The sequence below is a fragment of the Bubalus bubalis genome, chromosome 15, assembly GCF_019923935.1.
Source record: "Bubalus bubalis isolate 160015118507 breed Murrah chromosome 15, NDDB_SH_1, whole genome shotgun sequence".
NCBI lineage: Eukaryota > Metazoa > Chordata > Mammalia > Artiodactyla > Bovidae > Bubalus > Bubalus bubalis.
The window spans coordinates 36199734-36217369 of NC_059171.1; the positions used below are offsets into that span (position 1 = coordinate 36199734).

At 41.6% G+C, this 17636-nt stretch overlaps 1 protein-coding gene and 1 non-coding gene across 13 annotated transcripts in view; both read right to left on the reverse strand.

The window, feature by feature from the left end:
• The window catches only part of SAMD12 (sterile alpha motif domain containing 12), a 462238-nt gene that overhangs the window by 162821 nt on the left and 281781 nt on the right, over positions 1-17636 (reverse strand). The window lies entirely within an intron of this gene.
• Positions 16885-16957, reverse strand: TRNAG-CCC. The gene has a single exon. It is a non-coding gene; the product is annotated as a tRNA-Gly (tRNA).

Sequence of the window (17636 nt, forward strand, 5' to 3'; positions counted from 1 at the left end):
GAGAGTCAGCAGCGTCATTCTGAAACGTGAAGGACAGTGATATATTTTGTAGTGAGTGGATAGTCACAGGTGGGTGTAGAGACTGGGAGGAGAAGACCCCTCAGCATGCTTGGGTGTGCTAAAACCGTTGCTTAAATAAAGAATTTTGCAAGGACTTGGTGAGGAAATTATGCTATTATCTCTTTGAGGCAAGCCGATGTTTGTCATACCCCTGTTTACACAGATAATTCCTTGTGGCCATTCTCCTAGGACTCATCTCTCTCTCTCTCTTTTTTTGCAGGATCTAGAACATTCCACACACTTTCACTGTGCCATCCATGCCTGTCAATTCCTAATTAACACTGACCTCAGTGCTTGGCTCACCATTTAGGTCCAAAAAACCTGTGTTGAAAAAATGAAGTCATTTATTCACAGATCTGTCTGTTTTCAGTATCCAGTGTTGGCCTCCTTGTCTAGCAACATCTGATGGGTCAAAGCCTGTTTATCTCTGAATCCTGTGTTCTACAAATGTCTTTTAGATGAGTGAATACATACATGCCTCAATTTCGGGATCCAATGCAATAGGACACACACAGAAGGGCTAATTGTATTCTGGTTACCTCAAAATGGATCTTCTTACTTGTGGGATGCAAGCTTTATAAAACTTACATAGGTTGGTATTTGGATTCTTAAATGTGGTACTTAAAATAGCCATATTTACCATGGGAATCCTGCCTACTTCTCGAGAGCTAGCCCTTTCCGCTTTTACTTTTCTTGCTGTCATTCCTAGTTCTGATTTTTCTACTTTACTCTCTTTAATCACATCCCATCACCTCCCTGACATCTCTGTGTGATAATCTCTTATGCCAAGAACACAACCTGTTCTTTCTTGCCATGTTGGAAAGAAGTCTTCAAAGCTCACTTTTCCCCCCATGACTTCATCTTTAGTAGCTATATGCTTCTTCCTCTAAATATTAATGAAAAAAGATTTAAATCTGGTAAATTTATATCCCTGACATTGACTAAGTACAGTGAAGTACTTACAAAGGAAGTGCAATGAAGGCATCAACCACTTAATGACTGTGGTCAACACCTTTTAGGGTGTCTGTCCATCTCACCATGACCCCAGGGGATGTCTTTAGACAGCTACGGAGACAGATTACAATCCTACTGTTGGCTGTTGTTGATTGGATCAAAGCTGGGTGAGTCAGGGGTTCCTGTTCAGGGAATATGGAATTGGGTTGGGGTGGGGCAGAAGATAAGTCGGAGAAGAAAGGTGAGAAATTGAGAGCATTTGAGAGAGTTCTGAGGGCTTTAGTCATAGTGAACTTGAAAGAGTGAGGCATTGTCTGTTATTCTGTGACTTGGGTTGCAGAGATACTGTGATTAGAAAATGAGGTCAATAAAAAAGGAGAAATGAGAGAGAGAAGGAGAGATAGACAGATGGAGAAAGAGAGAGAGAGCAGGCTATTGTCTAGATCCCAGTTCATAGTTCTATTGAGTTGGCCAAAAAGGTTATTGATTGCAGTTTTTCTGTAAGATGTTATGGAAAACCCAGAATGACCTTTTTTTCAATATTAAATGTTTTTATTAAATCATTTTAAAATAATAAACCCATTACATGGTTAATCTATGTTTTATGAAATAAATATTTTCCAAATTAAAAAATCAGTGAAGAGTGACATTCCTTTACATTTTTTTCAAATTTTCTTAATATCTGGCATACTTAAAAAAAAATTCTCACATCTTTTTTTGCATTTTTTTTGTAGTTCATTGACTTTTAATTGATATAATTTTTTCTTCTAAACACACACAAATTAGAAATATAAAATTTGGTACCTAATCTATATTTTTTTCTATGCTGCTTCTCTATCCTCAAATTTTAGCATTTTATTGTTATCAATATCTCATAATTTTTTCTTTGAAAATTTTTTAGTGGCAGCATGGTATAGTCATGTGGATAACTGATGTAAATACTTCTCTTTTTTTTGCTTATTTTTGCTTTCTTTTTAAAATTTATTTATTTTTAATTGGAGGATAATTGCTTTATAATTATTGTGCTGGTTTCTGCCATACACAACAGGAATCAGCCACAGGTATACATGTGTCCCCTCCCTTTGAACTTCCCTCCCTCCTTCCACCTGATCCCACCTCGCTAGGTTGTCACAGTGCTGGTTTGAGCTCCTTGCATCATACAGCAAATTCCCACTGGCTATCTGTTTTACATAAGGTAATGCATATGTTTCCACGCTACTCTCTCAATTTGCTCCATCCTCTCCTTCCCCTACCATGTCCACAAGTTGAACGACCTTTTTGACCAAACTAATATTTCTACCCGAGGCCCTGTTTCCTGCCTCTTGGCTCTGAAGCCCAGTCAAAGACTTCTTACCTATGTGTATTACCAAGCCCTGTTGTTCTACTGAAGACACTTTTGGCTTTCTGTTCTTTGCAACCACAAGAATCCTAACTCATCTAACAGGAAAACTGATTACAAATAGGATTGTCAACAATAACCTTATGTGCATTCAACATTGTGCACATTTATGAACTGCTTATTATTATTAATACCTACTACAAGCAAGTACAAGAGAAAAGCTGCTGAAGCAGCCATCCAAAGAACTAATAATTGGGCAGCAGCTGAAGGTTAAAAAGCAAACCAGGGAAAGGGAATGGGTTTCCTGAAATGATAACTTATATGAGAAGTCATCATCAGATCACTAGTGATGATTCAGTTTACAAGAGTCCATGAGGGTCGGATGATTATAGATCAGGAGGACAGCAGTGGGAAGTGTTATCAGGAGAGAATAAAACAATGAAACAGATGGATTGCTGTGTTTAAGATGAAGATTACAAGAGCACAAAATACTGGCTCTGCTCAGGTGGTTCCCCAAAAAAGAAATGGCTACTGTCTCCATGGGGCCTAAGAAATACGCTTCACTCTTACAGATGCCGATATAGCATTATGCAACTGTCAATTTAATAATGGAAGTGCCGCCAAAGATTCATATTTAACAAAAACCAAACGTAATAGACAATGGGGAAAGGTGGGGACCTGAACTAACCAACCATGTTTGAGGAAATAATTGAGGCAATAAAAAGATCAATAGGAAATCAGGCCATTCTCCAGGACCTAAGGATTTCTCAGGGGAATGTTTTAAAAGAGGAGCATTTTATGAACTCATCCCATTTTTAGCACACTAAGAAATGTAACTCAGGTCACTGTCATCACTGCAGAAATGGATACACAAGGAGACTCCAGTGAACTGCAGAGCTAGTGCATACATGCGTGCTTAGTTGTGCGCGACCCCATTCACGGTAGCCCACCAGGCTCCTCTGCCCACGGCAAGAATACTGGAATGGGTTGCCATCTGGCTGATAAAAAGGAACTTGGTCACACTGCTCTTTACTCAATGTAGCCCTGCAGATATATCAAGAACAACAGAAACATTGTTCCAGGTCAGAAAAATGCAGTAACTATGTTGCTTTAGAAAATTTGGAAAATGGAGGAGTGCAAAGAAGAAAATAAAAAGCACCCTCAAACAACCATCCAGAGATACCACTTAAAATTTTGGTGCATTTCTTTCCAGTTTTCTTTTTTTCCCTATAAGATACACTCACACATCTACTGTGTATACACTAAAAATAACATTTTAAACTTCCTGCATATGCTATTTTCATATTCTTCATTTAATGTCTGGTGAGAACTTTCTCTTATCATTGCATATAATTTCAACACTGTACACATTTAATTATATGGTTTTGTCATAGTTTAACCAACACATTAGATGTTTATATAGTTTCTACTTTACCATTTGCTGTGGACTAAATGTTTGTGTCTTCCCAAAATTCATATGCTGAATCTCTAATCCCTAATGTGAACATATTAGGAAGTGGGACTTTTGGGAGGAAAAATGAGGTCATGAGGCTGGAGCCCTCATGAATGTGATTAGTGCCCTTGCAACATGAGCCATGAGAGAGCTTGCTTTTTTCCCCTCTCTGCTACTTACAACACTGCTACCTGCTACCCCCAATTATGGAAGGAGGCAGCAAGGAAGAAACTGTCTGAAAACCAGGAGGAGAGTTCTCGCCAGGAACCGAATCAGCTATCACCTTGGTATTGGACTTCCCCATCTCCAGAACTATGAGAAATAAATTTCTGTTGTTTAAGTCACCCAGTCTATGGTATTTTTGCTTTAGCAGCACAAACTAAGCCACTACTTTTTTAAACATTAAAAAAAAAAAAGAGTGTTGTTTATTTCCACCTCCTTCCCTGTCCCTTCCCCCCATGATCCATTCTCACCTTTTCTGTCCGGTCCTGCTCTAGAAGGCTGACTCCTGTGGAATGCATTACCTGTGACCTCATGCCATCTTGCTTCTGGCTGTTTCTATCTAGTGAGGGACCAGCAGGAGGCAACAGGCAAGAGGTTTGGCTATTCTCTCATCCCCTCCCTGCTTGGACTGATGGTTCTGCACAGGCTACACCACTCTGCTATGGAGTCTGCAGTTAGCTGACCCCTCTCCCATGGCTACAGCTCTCTGAAGACTCCATGAACACAGTTTCTCCCTTTGCTCCTTCTGGCTTCTGCTTCTGTTAACCACTGGCTGACTAAACACCCTCATGGGTTCCTTTAACCTCTGATAAGTAATTGCTTATTTAAAAAAAAAAACCTAAAAATTATTTGGCAGTGCTGGGTCTTATCTGTGGCATGCCCAATCTGATTCCCTGACCAGGGATTGAACCTGTGTCCCCTGTAATGAGACTGTGGAGTCTTAGCCACTGGACTACCAGGGAGGTCCCAGTAAATGCTTATTAATTATCTTTAGATTCTCATCTGATTTGTATTGAAAGTTTCAATGAACACCTAGTATACTATGTGGTATAACTCTGTGGAATTCATTTATTTATAGAAAGCATAACAAAATCAACACTATGTTACCCCTGTTCCAAATATGCAAGGCTTCATGCAGGTGAAATACTTATACCAAATGTAAAATAGAAGAATGGTCTAGACTCAGGAACCTCTTCCACTTTCAGAAAGTCTCAGTCATCTGATTTCCCTCAATGCCTTTCCCTCTGTGATGTTCACAAAGCTCTCACTTTCCCCTCCCTCAAAGCCTCTGCTCGCGCTGTTACCCTAGCTAGAGTGGCCCTCCAGTTTCCTCCCTACTTCTAAGCTCAGGCTGGAGTCTTACCTCCTTCCTGAATTCTTGGAGCCCACAGCCATCTCTCCTTAGAATTACTGGAGCTGCACTGCTCAATATGGTAGCTAGTAGCCACATATGGCTGCTTACATGTAAATTAAAATGAAATTAGAAATTCAGTCCCTGAGTCATGCTAACCATATTTCAAATGCTCAATAGCCACAGGTGGTCAGTAGCTACTGTAGTGAGCAATGTGAATCTAGAATATTTCCATGATGTGAGAAAGTTCTATTGGACAGAGCCATCCTAGAACACTTACTTACGCATGACTCGACTGGTGCTGAGTGCTGTACTCAGTCATGTCCGACTCTCTGCAACCCCATGGACTGTAGCCCACCCAGCTCTTCTGTCCATGGGATTCTCCAGGAAAGAGAACTGGAGTAGGTTGCCATTTCCTACTCTAGGGGATCTTCCCAATCCAGGAATTAAACCTGTGTCTCTTCCATCTCCTGCATTGGAAGGCCGATTCTTTACTACTGCACCACCTGGGAAGCCCCATGTATGACTCCAATGAGTATTAAATTAAACACTCTTGTATTGTTCTCTAGTTGCAGAGTCAATGAAATATAGGGAAGAATCTTCACTCTGAGTCCAAACAGCATTGGGCACACAGGAGATGCTTAGCAGATATACCTGCTGACCTGAGTAATGACCGTGACTATTTCTCAGTGGAACATTAAAACACAAGGAATTATTAACAATGGAATCTAGGGAATAGCAATGGCAGAGTATGGACAGTTTGCTGGTAGTTGTGGTAGGGATTTTTCTGGTCCCACAATGATAAAGGCAAAAACACTATGTTTTGTAAAATGTTCTCATAAAGAACCTCTAAACATTAGGAATGATTCTTTAACAAGTTATATATCCTGATCAAATGAAATCATCAAAAGGACCCAAATGCATAGCTATCTTTAGAAGCTTCTAAACCACTCTCCAGACTTGTTCACAGACAATGAAAACTTGTCTTTAGGTACTGCTATAGTAATGATTGTCATTCTGATTGACAAAGAGCTGGCCAATGTCAGAAGCAATTTAATGGCAGTGTATATATATCCTATACAATGTCCAATCTCTTATCTCATTGGCTTGAGATGATTGTTGAACTTTAACAGAAATTCAGTGTTTGAGTGATTAGGACAGTCTTATAAAACACATACCTCATCTTTTTACTCATCTCTGCAAAGAATATCTTCTTAGATGTGGGTTCTCTTCCTATCTACCATTTATTCAGATCTCCGACAAATCTTTGCAAAACTCTGTTTGAATCCTATAGCAACTCTGAGCTAGATATTTTTGTTCTCATTTGACAGCAGAGAAAACTTACCTTCAGAGAGGATCTGACGTTGCCTCCTAGGTGATGAGGGACAGAGCTGGGGTCATAACCTAGATTCTCTGACTCTGAGGTTCATTCTTTGGGTCACTTTCCAATCCTTTATCCTATATCAACAGAAGTAATGCTGGGGTGGGGGGTGGGGGGCTGGCCGAGGACAGGGTGTGATGGACAGCCTCATAATGTCACTCCATGATATCTCTCCTCGATATCCTCTCTCATCCCTCTCAAAGCCCTTTCTGATCTTCATTTGAACAACTTTTATCAGAAGAGACTCGAGATGGGTGACCTAGTCAGGAAAGCACACCCAGCACTCTGAGAGTATGCCCCTGCAGTTCTCTTATTTGACGTAAAACAAGACCTACTGTAAGTAAAGGTCAGGAAGGCTTTGTGGTCAAGTGACTGCACCCCCCCCCCTTCCCCCAGCATACTGGACACATGTATTCTGATGATTCCTAAACCTACAGGTTTGTGCCAATCCTTCACTGGAGCTCCACACTCAAGACACCCGCTTTCTTACGTGTATCAAAGGCACTTCAGACTTAACAAGCTCCAAACTGACCTCTTCACGTTTCAGTCCATCCTCTGCATCACACTCCCCCTTCCAGGCTCCCCGACCTACTTGGCAGCTCAGGACAGGAACCGGGACTCACTCTGCAACCTCCCTCAGTCACACCCACTCCATCACCAAGTCCTATTGAGCCTACCTGCAAACAGAGCCACCCTGTTGTCTCATTCATCTTAGTGGCCAGCACCCTAGTTGTAACCGTCACCTGCCTGCCCTCACCTGGATTTCTGCAAAAGTCACCGACCTTCCCAGCTCCATCCCGCCCTTCTCCAATCCATTTTCCCCACAGCTGCCAGTGTGATCTTTTACAATGTAAATGAGATCTCCTAGCTCCTCTGCTTAAAATCCCTAAATGGCCTCTCATTTTACTTATGGAGCGGCTATTCCAGATCCTCACCGTGGCTCCCAGGCCCTCAGGATCGGGCCCCTGCTGTGTCTGGGCCGTGTGATGAGCTCTGAGGTCCGGTCTGTGGTCTGTGTTCAGTTTCTAGGTAATGCTAACCTCTATTATGCTCCAAAATTTGGCACATGTTTTCCCATTAGCCTGCTTGTTCTTCCTCTACTCTACCTAGCAACCCTTATTTCTCCTTCTTGTCACCACTTAAATGTCACTGTTATTCCCCAGCCTAACGTAGAGCCACTCTTCACATTTTCAATGATTTCTTCATTACCCTTGATGAAACTTCATAGCCTACACACAGGCAGACACACACACACACACACACACACACACACACACACGCACCTCATTTCCTGTGGGCAGGACCCCAGAGAGGGATGTGCTACCTGAACAATGCTGCAGGGGGCAGTGCAGCTCCCTTGGAGATGCCTCTCTGGTATTGGACAATGGCGGCCATGCTTCTGAATCTAAGGAGTCTCATATAACTCTCACCATAGACTGTTTCCAACAACCACTGGCCAACTTTGTGATGTTCCTGTTGGCTTTCATTAGGTCCTTTCAAGGCAAATTTGAGTCCCTACAGAAAGCAAATTTGAAACCTTAAAAGTCAATGTGAGGGGAGGGGTGGCAGAGAGGCTCCAGAGGTAGGGGAGATATGCCAACACACTATTGTAAAGCACTTATTCTCTGATTAAAAAAATAAAAATTTACATTATTAGAAAAAGTCAATGTGAGTCTCTTCAGAACTTGAATTGTTATATGTGCAAAGATGTACTTTTTTTTTTTTTTAACTGCAGTTCCAACACTCCCTTGCATGTCTTTTCTTCATGTTATTATGGTCTAAACTGGTCACCAGATGACAAAATTAATGGTAGAAAGAGGCCAAAGCAGAAAAAATATAAGCAAGGAGCACAGTAAACTTAGACTATGAAGAAAGATTGCTGATTGATTGAAAATGTTCCAGAGTAGTAGCCCCATGCTCATGGGCCGAGTATACATTAAGGTGAGCTGTAGCAGCCAACTGCATGACTACAGAGTGGGACAGTTCAGAGAATGGATAAGATACAGGTTAGTAACTATATTGGATAGTTATAGGTCTAAATCATTTTTTTTAAAGGAAACATTTAAGAAAGAAGTAGTTATAATGAATCAGTGCTGCCAGGGATGGCATTAATGAGATGTGACTATATTTACATGCAGCGTTCTTTCTTTTCTCACATCCACCTCCCTTTGAGGTTCTAAAATTAAGTGGGTCATTTGTAGAGATGTGGATGAACCTAGAGTCTATCATACAGAGTGAAGTTATGTCAGAAAGAGGAAAACAAGTATTGCATATTAGCACATATATATGGAATCTAGAAAAATGGTACTGATGAACCTATTTGTAGGGCAGAAATAGAGAAGCAGATGGAGAGAATGGATGTGTGGACCCAAGGTGGGGGTTAGGAGAGGGTAGGACGAATTGGAAGAGTGGCACTCACATATTTAACTACTGTATATAAAATCAATAGCTAGTGGGAAGCTGCTGTATAACATAGGGAGCTCAGCTTCATGCTCTATGATGACCTAGGTTGGTGGCGGGGGGTTGGGAGGGAGTTTCCAGACAGAGGGGATATATGTATACATATCGCTGATTCACTTTGTTGTACAGCAGAAACACAGACAACATTGTAAAGTGATTATACTCCAATACAAATAAAATAAAATCACCCAGGGCAGGGACCATTTCCGCTCTATTCTGAACTGTAACTCTAGTACCTGGTATGGAACATGGCACAAAGGAATCATGAAATATATTCACAGGGTATTGCATTATTAGAAAAAGTCAATGTAAGTCTCTACAGAAGTTGAATTTTTATATGTGCAATGATGTACTTTTTTTTTTTTAAAACTGCAGTTCCAACACTCTCCCTTGCATGTCTTTTCTTCATGCCATTATGATTGCACCTACACGCTTAGCATGGTGTCTAAGAGTGGGCTTCGAAGAAAGCCTGTTCAAATCCTTGCCCTGTCACTTCTGAAACTGGGACCTGGTTCAAGTCTCTTCAATTCTCTGTGCCTCAGTTATTTTATCCACTAAGCAGGGAAAATAATAGCTTCCATCTTAAGAGTCTCATAGTTGTTGAAAGGATACAATGACAGTGTAAACAGAGAGTTTAAAACAGAGCTGATACATAATAAATATATAATAAAGGATAGTGATTGTTGCTGTTGTTGCTAGTCACCCTGGCCTTACCTGGGACTAAGGATTCTGGATTTGTGGATCAATTTTAATATGACTCTAAGAAGTTAAAAGTCTAAGTCTTTGAAACACTCACTGGACTGAAGGATCCTTGAAGGCAGGGTTGTCTTGAATCAGTATAGTATTTAGCATCTAATATGTACTCAGTAAATGTCTATCCAATTGAATACTCTATGAGCTACATTTCGGGGTCTGGGATGGTGCTCCTAAGCTGAAGCCATTCTCCTACCTTTGTAAACAGCCAGTCACCTTCTTCTCTCCACCTGGGCAGTAGGATTTCTGCCACGGTCAACACTTTCCACACCCATATCAAGGGACAAAGAAGTCAACTCTTTCTCAACCTTTCCTTTCTAAGCCGAGAGCTTGAATGGAATAGGCTCCCCAGAGTCTAAGCAAGAATTATTTCAATTATCTGTATTCTCACAGCACTTATTATCTACCAGGAACTATTTTAAGGATGAGGAAACTCAAGTACTGGCAGTTCCTAATCCCAGTGCTGGTTGAATTCAACAGACTGACTCCCAGCCCAAATGTCTCTCACATTAGAAACTGCCGAGTTGTCAGAATTTCCGCTCTTATTATGATGCAGAGAAGAAAACAAATGACTTCAAGATTAACATTATGCCTATTCCATTAAGGAGTAACTTGTTAAGCTGTTGGAAACTCAACGGTCAAGCCCTTAAAACCCAGTTTTGTGTTCAGACAACTTTAGATAAAAAACAAAACCCCCGAGACTCCAGATGGAGTCAAAGCCTGTTTGCAGTTCAGCAGGGAAAATGGCAATATGTGTCATGAAGAACACAGTTATTTTTAATCACAGAGCTACTCTTTACACCCATAGGGATTTTGTCACAAAGGACGGGTGATTAAGAAGTTCATTATTTGTAGCTGTGAGATCACCAGAAAGTCTAAATTAAAGTCTATCAGTGCCAGGTGGGCATCAGCACCCTTTCCCATCCTTTCAATCAGATGGAGAACTGCTTTCTGGTAAGAACTTAAGATAACATTTATCCCCTTTGGTATGTGTTCTGGAAAAGCAGATGAGAACTCTTTAAGAACCAGTGCATCAGTCTTCTGGAAAGGGAACATGATTCTCTCATGCCAGAAAGACTCTAGTGAGTCTTCTGCAGCTGGCCTACTTGTCCAATTGCAAGGACTGCATTATTCATCACTGAGTCCTAATACCTAGCCTGACACATAATAGGCACTCAACAAAAGTTGTTGAACTAGTGAATGAATAAGTATGTTTATTCCATTTTCATATCCTAAGCACCTATTATAATGTTGTGTGTGTGCTAAGTCATGACTGACTCTTTACAAACTCATGGACTGTAGCATGCCAGGCTCCTCTGTCCATGGGATTTCCCAGGCAAGAATACTGGACTGGATTGCCATCTCCTTCTCCAGAAGATTTCCCCCATCTAGGGATCAAACTCACATCTCCTGCATTGGCAGGCGGATTCCTTACCACTGAGCCACCTGGGAAGCTCATTATAAACTGTGTCTATATAATGTCTAATATAATGGAGAAGCTCTATACAGTCAGCAAAAACAAGACCAGGAGCTGACTGTGGCTCAGACCATGAACTCCTTATTGCCAAATTCAGAATTAAATTGAAGAAAGTAGGGAAAACCACTAGACCATTCAGATATGACCTAAATCAAATCCCTTATGATTATACAGTGGAAGTGAGAAATAGATTTAAGGGCCTAGGTCTGATAGATAGAGTGCCTGATGAACTATGGAATGAGGTTCGTGACCCTGTAGAGGAGACAGGGATCAAGACCATCCCCATGGAAAAGAAATGCAAAATAGCAAAATGGCTGTCTGGGGAGGCCTTACAAATAGCTGTGAAAAGAAGAGAAGCAAAAAGCAAAGGAGAAAAGGAAAGATATAAACATCTGAATGCAGACTTCCAAAGAATAGCAAGAAGAGATAAGAAAGCCTTCTTCAACGATCAATGCAAAGAAACAGAGGAAAACAACAGAATGGGAAAGACTAGGGATCTCTTCAAGAAAATCAGAGATACCAAAGGAACATTTCATTCAAAGATGGGTTATAAAGGACAGAAATGGTATGGACCTAACAGAAGCAGAAGATATTAAGAAGAGATGGCAAGAATACACAGAAGAACTGTACAAAAAAGATCTTCATGACCCAGATAATCACGATGGAGTGATCACTGACCTAGAGCAAGACATCCTGGAATGTGAAGTCAAGTGGGCCTTAGAAAACATCACTATGAACTAGTGGAGGTGATAGAATTCCAGTGGAGCTATTCCAAATCCTGAAAGATGATGCTGTGAAAGTGCTGCACTCAATATGCCAGCAAATTTGGAAAACTCAGCAGTGGCCACAGGACTGGAAAAGGTCAGTTTTCATTCAAATTCCAAAGAAAGGCAATGCCAAAGAATGCTCAAACTACCGCACAATTGCACTCATCTCACACACTAGTAAAGTAATGCTCAAAATTCTCCAAGCCAGGCTTCAGCAATATGTGAACCGTGAACTTTCTGATGTTCAAACTGGTTTTAGAAAAGGCAGAGGAACCAGAGATCAAATTGCTAACACCACCTGGATCATGGAAAAAGCAAGAGAGTTCCAGAAAAACATCTATTTCTGCTTTATTGACTATGCCAAAGCCTTTGACTGTGTGGATCACAATCAACTGTGGAAAATTCTGGAAGAGATGGGAATACCAGATCACCTGATCTTCCTCTTGAGAAATCTGTATGCAGGTCAGGAAGCAACAGTTAGAACTGGACATGGAACAACAGACTGGTTCCAAATAGGAAAAGGAGTTCGTCAAGGCTGTATATTGTCACCCTGTTTATTTAACTTATATGCAGAGTACATCATGAGAAACGCTGGGGTGGAAGAAACACAAGCTGGAATCAAGATTGCCGGGAGAAGTATCAATAACCTCAGATATGCAGATGACACCACCCTTATGGCAGAAAGTGAAGAGGAACTCAAAAGCCTCTTGATGAAAGTGAAAGTGGAGAGTGAAAATGTTGGCTTAAAGCTCAACATTCAGAAAACGAAGATCATGGCATCCGGTCCCATTACTTCATGGGAAATAGATGGGGAACAGTGTCAGACTTTATTTTTGGGGGCTCCAAAATCACTGCAGATGGTGACTGCAGCCATGAAATTAAAAGACGCTTACTTCTTGGAAGGAAAGTTATGACCAACCTAGATAGCATATTCAAAAGCAGAGACATTACTTTGCCAACAAAGATGCGTCTAGTCAAGGCTATGGTTTTTCCTGTGGTCATGTATGGATGTGAGAGTTGGACTGTGAAGAAGGCTGAGCGCCGAAGAATTGATGCTTTTGAACTGGTGGTGTTGGAGAAGACTCTTGAGAGTCCCTTGGACTGCAAGGAGATCCAACCAGTCCATTCTGAAGGAGATCAGCCCTGGGATTTCTTTGGAAGGAATGATGCTAAAGCTGAAACTCCAGTACTTTGGCCACCTCATGTGAAGAGTTGACTCATTGGAAAAGACTCTGATGCTGGGAGGGATTGGGGGCAAGAGGAGAAGGGGATGACAGAGGATGAGATGGCTGGATGGCATCACTGACTCGATGGACGTGAGTCTGAGTGAACTCCAGGAGTTGGTGATGGACAGGGAGGCCTGGCGTGCTGCAATTCATGGGGTCGCAAAGAGTTGTACATGACTGAGTGACTGTCTGATCTGATCTGATTATAATGTTAGACATAGTCTATACTCAGTAGGTAATCTAACCCAAAATTTGATGGGAAAGATTGGGTAGAATTTGAACTTTGCATCATCCATTAGCATTTTGAAAAGGCCAGTAGATGCCCAAATGGTCAAAACATGACCTCTGACACTTTCTTAAGGTCTGAAGTGACTGTGGTGATGGGTAGTCCTCACTTTCCTGCTCTAGCAGGACACATGTGTATGCACAAACATAATCAAATATGGCTCCTCTGATGACCTTGACTTGAGGAAACAGCCAATTGCACATTTGCTAATCACAGCTTTGTTCATGCAGCTTTTACCGGGAGGAGTAACCATTTGTGAACCTCTTAAACTGACATGAGACACTTTTCAGCTCATTCTGTGAGCAAATGTGATGTGCCCGAGACCCTGCTAAGAAAGTCCAGCCCAAAGAACTAGATAAATAAATATAAATGAATTCATTTGGCTGAGCGACATGTTCATTTAATTAAAGCACAAAATCAGCTCTAAAAAAAATGATTATCCCTGGCAAAGAAGCAGAAACTGGTCTTTAATTAATAAATTTCTAATGGTTCTTCTGCAGGCTGAGAGGGGTCTCCAGTGAAGAAATAGGGAGTGGAGAGAAGCTGGGGAGAATAAAAGAGGGAAAGGGAAGAGGAAGCAGAAAAGATAATGCATATCTAAACTTTTAGAAACCGAGAATTAGAGGCCATTTATTTTTGCCTAAGTAAGGTCAAATCCTGCTAGATCAAAATTATAGTAAAACTCTTCATGTAGCAAAACATATCCAAGCTTCAAGAGAGGATCAATTAATTAAAAAAAATTACAAAAACAATTTTAGGTCAATGAGACTTTTACTGCTATTATTTCATCTATTCCTCCATTCCATAGTGTGGTCTGAATTTTAGGGACCCAAATGGCAAAAATCAAATTTTCCAATACTTCACAGTAATAAATACCCACATATGTAGCTTATAGTAAACATGAACTCATGACGACCAAACAACATGATAGAAATGGGGCGAACTGGAAAGTATAGTCAAATGCTTTTCAGACATTTTCAGACCCTCTGTATGTGAACCTCATCAAAGTTCCATGGTTTTTTGTGCTAAACATTCGCTTTACTTCTCTAACATAACTTGGAAAGACTGAGTCTTCTGATATAAACATCAAAGCTCCATCACCTCTTACAAAGCAGACACTTGAAACCTTTGGGGTCACTGTTAATAATTTTCTGTGCACTCCTTTATGCCGAATCAATTTCAATTAAATCAATTAAAATGGCAACTGGCAATCAATTTAAATTTCACATCATTGATCTAATAAGATTAAGATTACTCAGGATATTTGAGGGACATCAGGAAATGCTGGGTTGGCATCTCTGCTTCATTATGATGTCAAGTTGGGAGATGAACAAATTTGATTTCTTAGTGCCCCCAAATCTCAGGTATGCAAGAAACAGCCCAGCAAAATGACACCCTCCCATTCCTAGCAGCCCTAAATCATGGAAAATGGGGGATGGAGAGTGATAACCAGGTGTGATAAGCAAGCTATTAAGAAAAATCTTTTATTTGAACAGCCTCAAGCATTAATGTTTAAAAGTGCATTGGCACTGAGAGTTTTTTATAAAAGAAAAATAACTGCATCTTTGAAAGAAGAGATACTTCACAGCAGGCAGGTAGGTTGGAAAGAAAGGGCATTGGTTTTGGAGACAACTAGTTATCTTACCCACTGGGGTGATTAATTTTATGTGTCAACTTGACTGAGCCACAGGGTGCTCAGATATTTGTCAAATGTTATTTTGAGTGTGTCTGTGAGGGTGTTTTGGATGAGATTAACATTTGAATAGGTAGAGGAATAAAGCAGATTGCTCTCTCCAGTGTGGGTGGGCCTCAACCAATCAGTCAAAGACTTGCACAGAACAAAAAGGTTCATCCCCCCCTCAAGTAAAAGCGAACCCCTCCTGCCTGACTTGTCTTGAGCTGGGACACTGGGTTGTTTCCCAGCCTTTACACTTGAACTGTAACACTTGCTCTTGGGTTTTCAGCCTGCCAGTATTTGGACTGGAACTACACCATTGGCTGTCCTGGGGCCCCAGCTTTCTGACTATAGATCTTAGCCCCCATAATCATGAGAGCTAATTCCTAATGGACACTCTGTTAATCAGTTCACCCCCCTCTCTCTCTCTCTTTCCCTGCCTATGCTTGTATCTCCTATATAATATTTTATATGTATCTCCTATTGGTTCTGTTTCTCTGAAGAATCCTTGCATCTGCTAGTTTTAATTGTGTAGCACTGCAGCTCTCTGGGTCTCAGTTTCTTTGTCTGTAATATGGGTTTCATGACAACTACCTTGCAAAGTTATTGTATGAACTAAATATGGAATTTAAAATGCCAAATGTGCAAATAGGTGCACAATCAGTATTAGCTCCAGACTTGCCCTTTGTGATAACATTGGTAACCTGTGCCTTTGAAATAAAAACAGCATCTAATGGTAATATTAAGTATTCATGATTTTGAAAATGACTGCCAAATGATGAAACCTCCCTGGTTTCCAATATAAACACCTAAAGTGTTCTTGCTGGAGATGAAACACGTACTTTTCTTTGTCTTTTCCTCTCTTGTGGCTTTACTGGAGGTCCTACCACTATAGCTTTGCCCTGATACCTGCCACATGCAAGAGATAGTGGAGGTGCTCTGTGAATTACCTTCTGTCTTGCCCCGCAGGACTAACTGCCCAGGAGAGTTTGTTTCATTTCTCCTGGGGGATACAGGATGTGGGATTGCAGTGGTGTGTCCTGAGAACTGTGGAGAAAGGGCCGCTTAGAGCTTGGGAACCTCACCTACAAGGCTGGGTGATCTGTTAGATGGGCTCCATTCCATGTGGGTTTTAAGGTGAGATACCCTCCTGCACCCCAAGGGCTGATGCTTCTCTCTGAGTTCACCCGGGTATGACGAGCAGACTCATTAAGCCCAAAGGGAGGTTTACTCTGATGCTACAGGAGGGATGAGCGCCTGGAGTACTCTGTGGGCTGAATCTACACAGTGCTTGGCAGTGGCCCCCAACCTTTCATAAGTGCCAGAGTCATATGGGGGTGAAGCTGTCTAAAATACTAACACCTGGGCTGGAGAGCCTGACATGACAGTTTCAGAGTAAGGTCTCGAAATCTACATCTTGAAGAAGTCTGCCCAGATACTTCTGCAACAGGGAGGCCATGGATTTGAGGGAGCAGACTGGAGTGCAGAAGAGAGAATGATGCTATTGAATCCTCTCATGCACTGGTTCTTGATCTACCATCCCAGGTAGCCGAGTCTCTTGAGTTGCTTTTTTAAAAATATTATTTATTTGGTTATGCTGGGTTGTAGTTGCAGCACACGGGATCTTTGACCTTTGTTACAGCATGTGGGATCTTTAATTGCGGCATGCAAACTGTTAGTTATGGCATGTGGGATCTAGTTCCCTGACCAGGGATTGAACCTGGGCCCTCTGCATTGGGAGCACAGAGTCTTAGCCACTGGACCACCAGGGAAGTCTCTAGTCTCTCGAGTTGATTCCTCTTCACCCCCGCTGCCACCACCCTCGCTCAGGATGTCATCATCTCCTGCACAGATCAATGCAACAGCTTCCTGCCTGGATGTCTGGCCCCCTGTCTTGTCCTTCTCCAGTGCCTCTTCTCATCTTTTGATATACAGATCTGATCAGCATAGTCTCCAGTCTGAAACCCTTCAGTGTCTTCTCATTGTCTCTAAATTCCTTCAGTTCAGTTCAGTCACTCATTCATGTCCGACTCTTTGCAACCCCATGGACTCCAGCACACCAGGCTTCCCTGTCCATCATCAACTCCCAGAGCTTGCTCATACTCATGTCCATCGAGTTGGTGATGCCATCCAACCATCTCATTCTCTGTTGTACCCTTCTCCTCCTGCCTTCAATCTTTCCCATCATCGGGGTCTTTTCAAATGAGTCAGTTCTTCACATCAGGTGGCCAAAGTATTGGAGTTTCAGCTTCAGCATCAGTCCTTCCAATGAATATTCAGCACTGATTTCCTTTAGGATGGACTGGTTTGATCTCCTTGCAGTCCAAGGGACTCTCAAGACTCTTGAGAGTCCCTTGGAACTTAAGGGGACTTGGAAATTCTTTAAGGGGCTCAAACAAACAAGGCATTCACATTCATGACTGGGTCCCTTTTCAACGTGGCTTCCTGCTG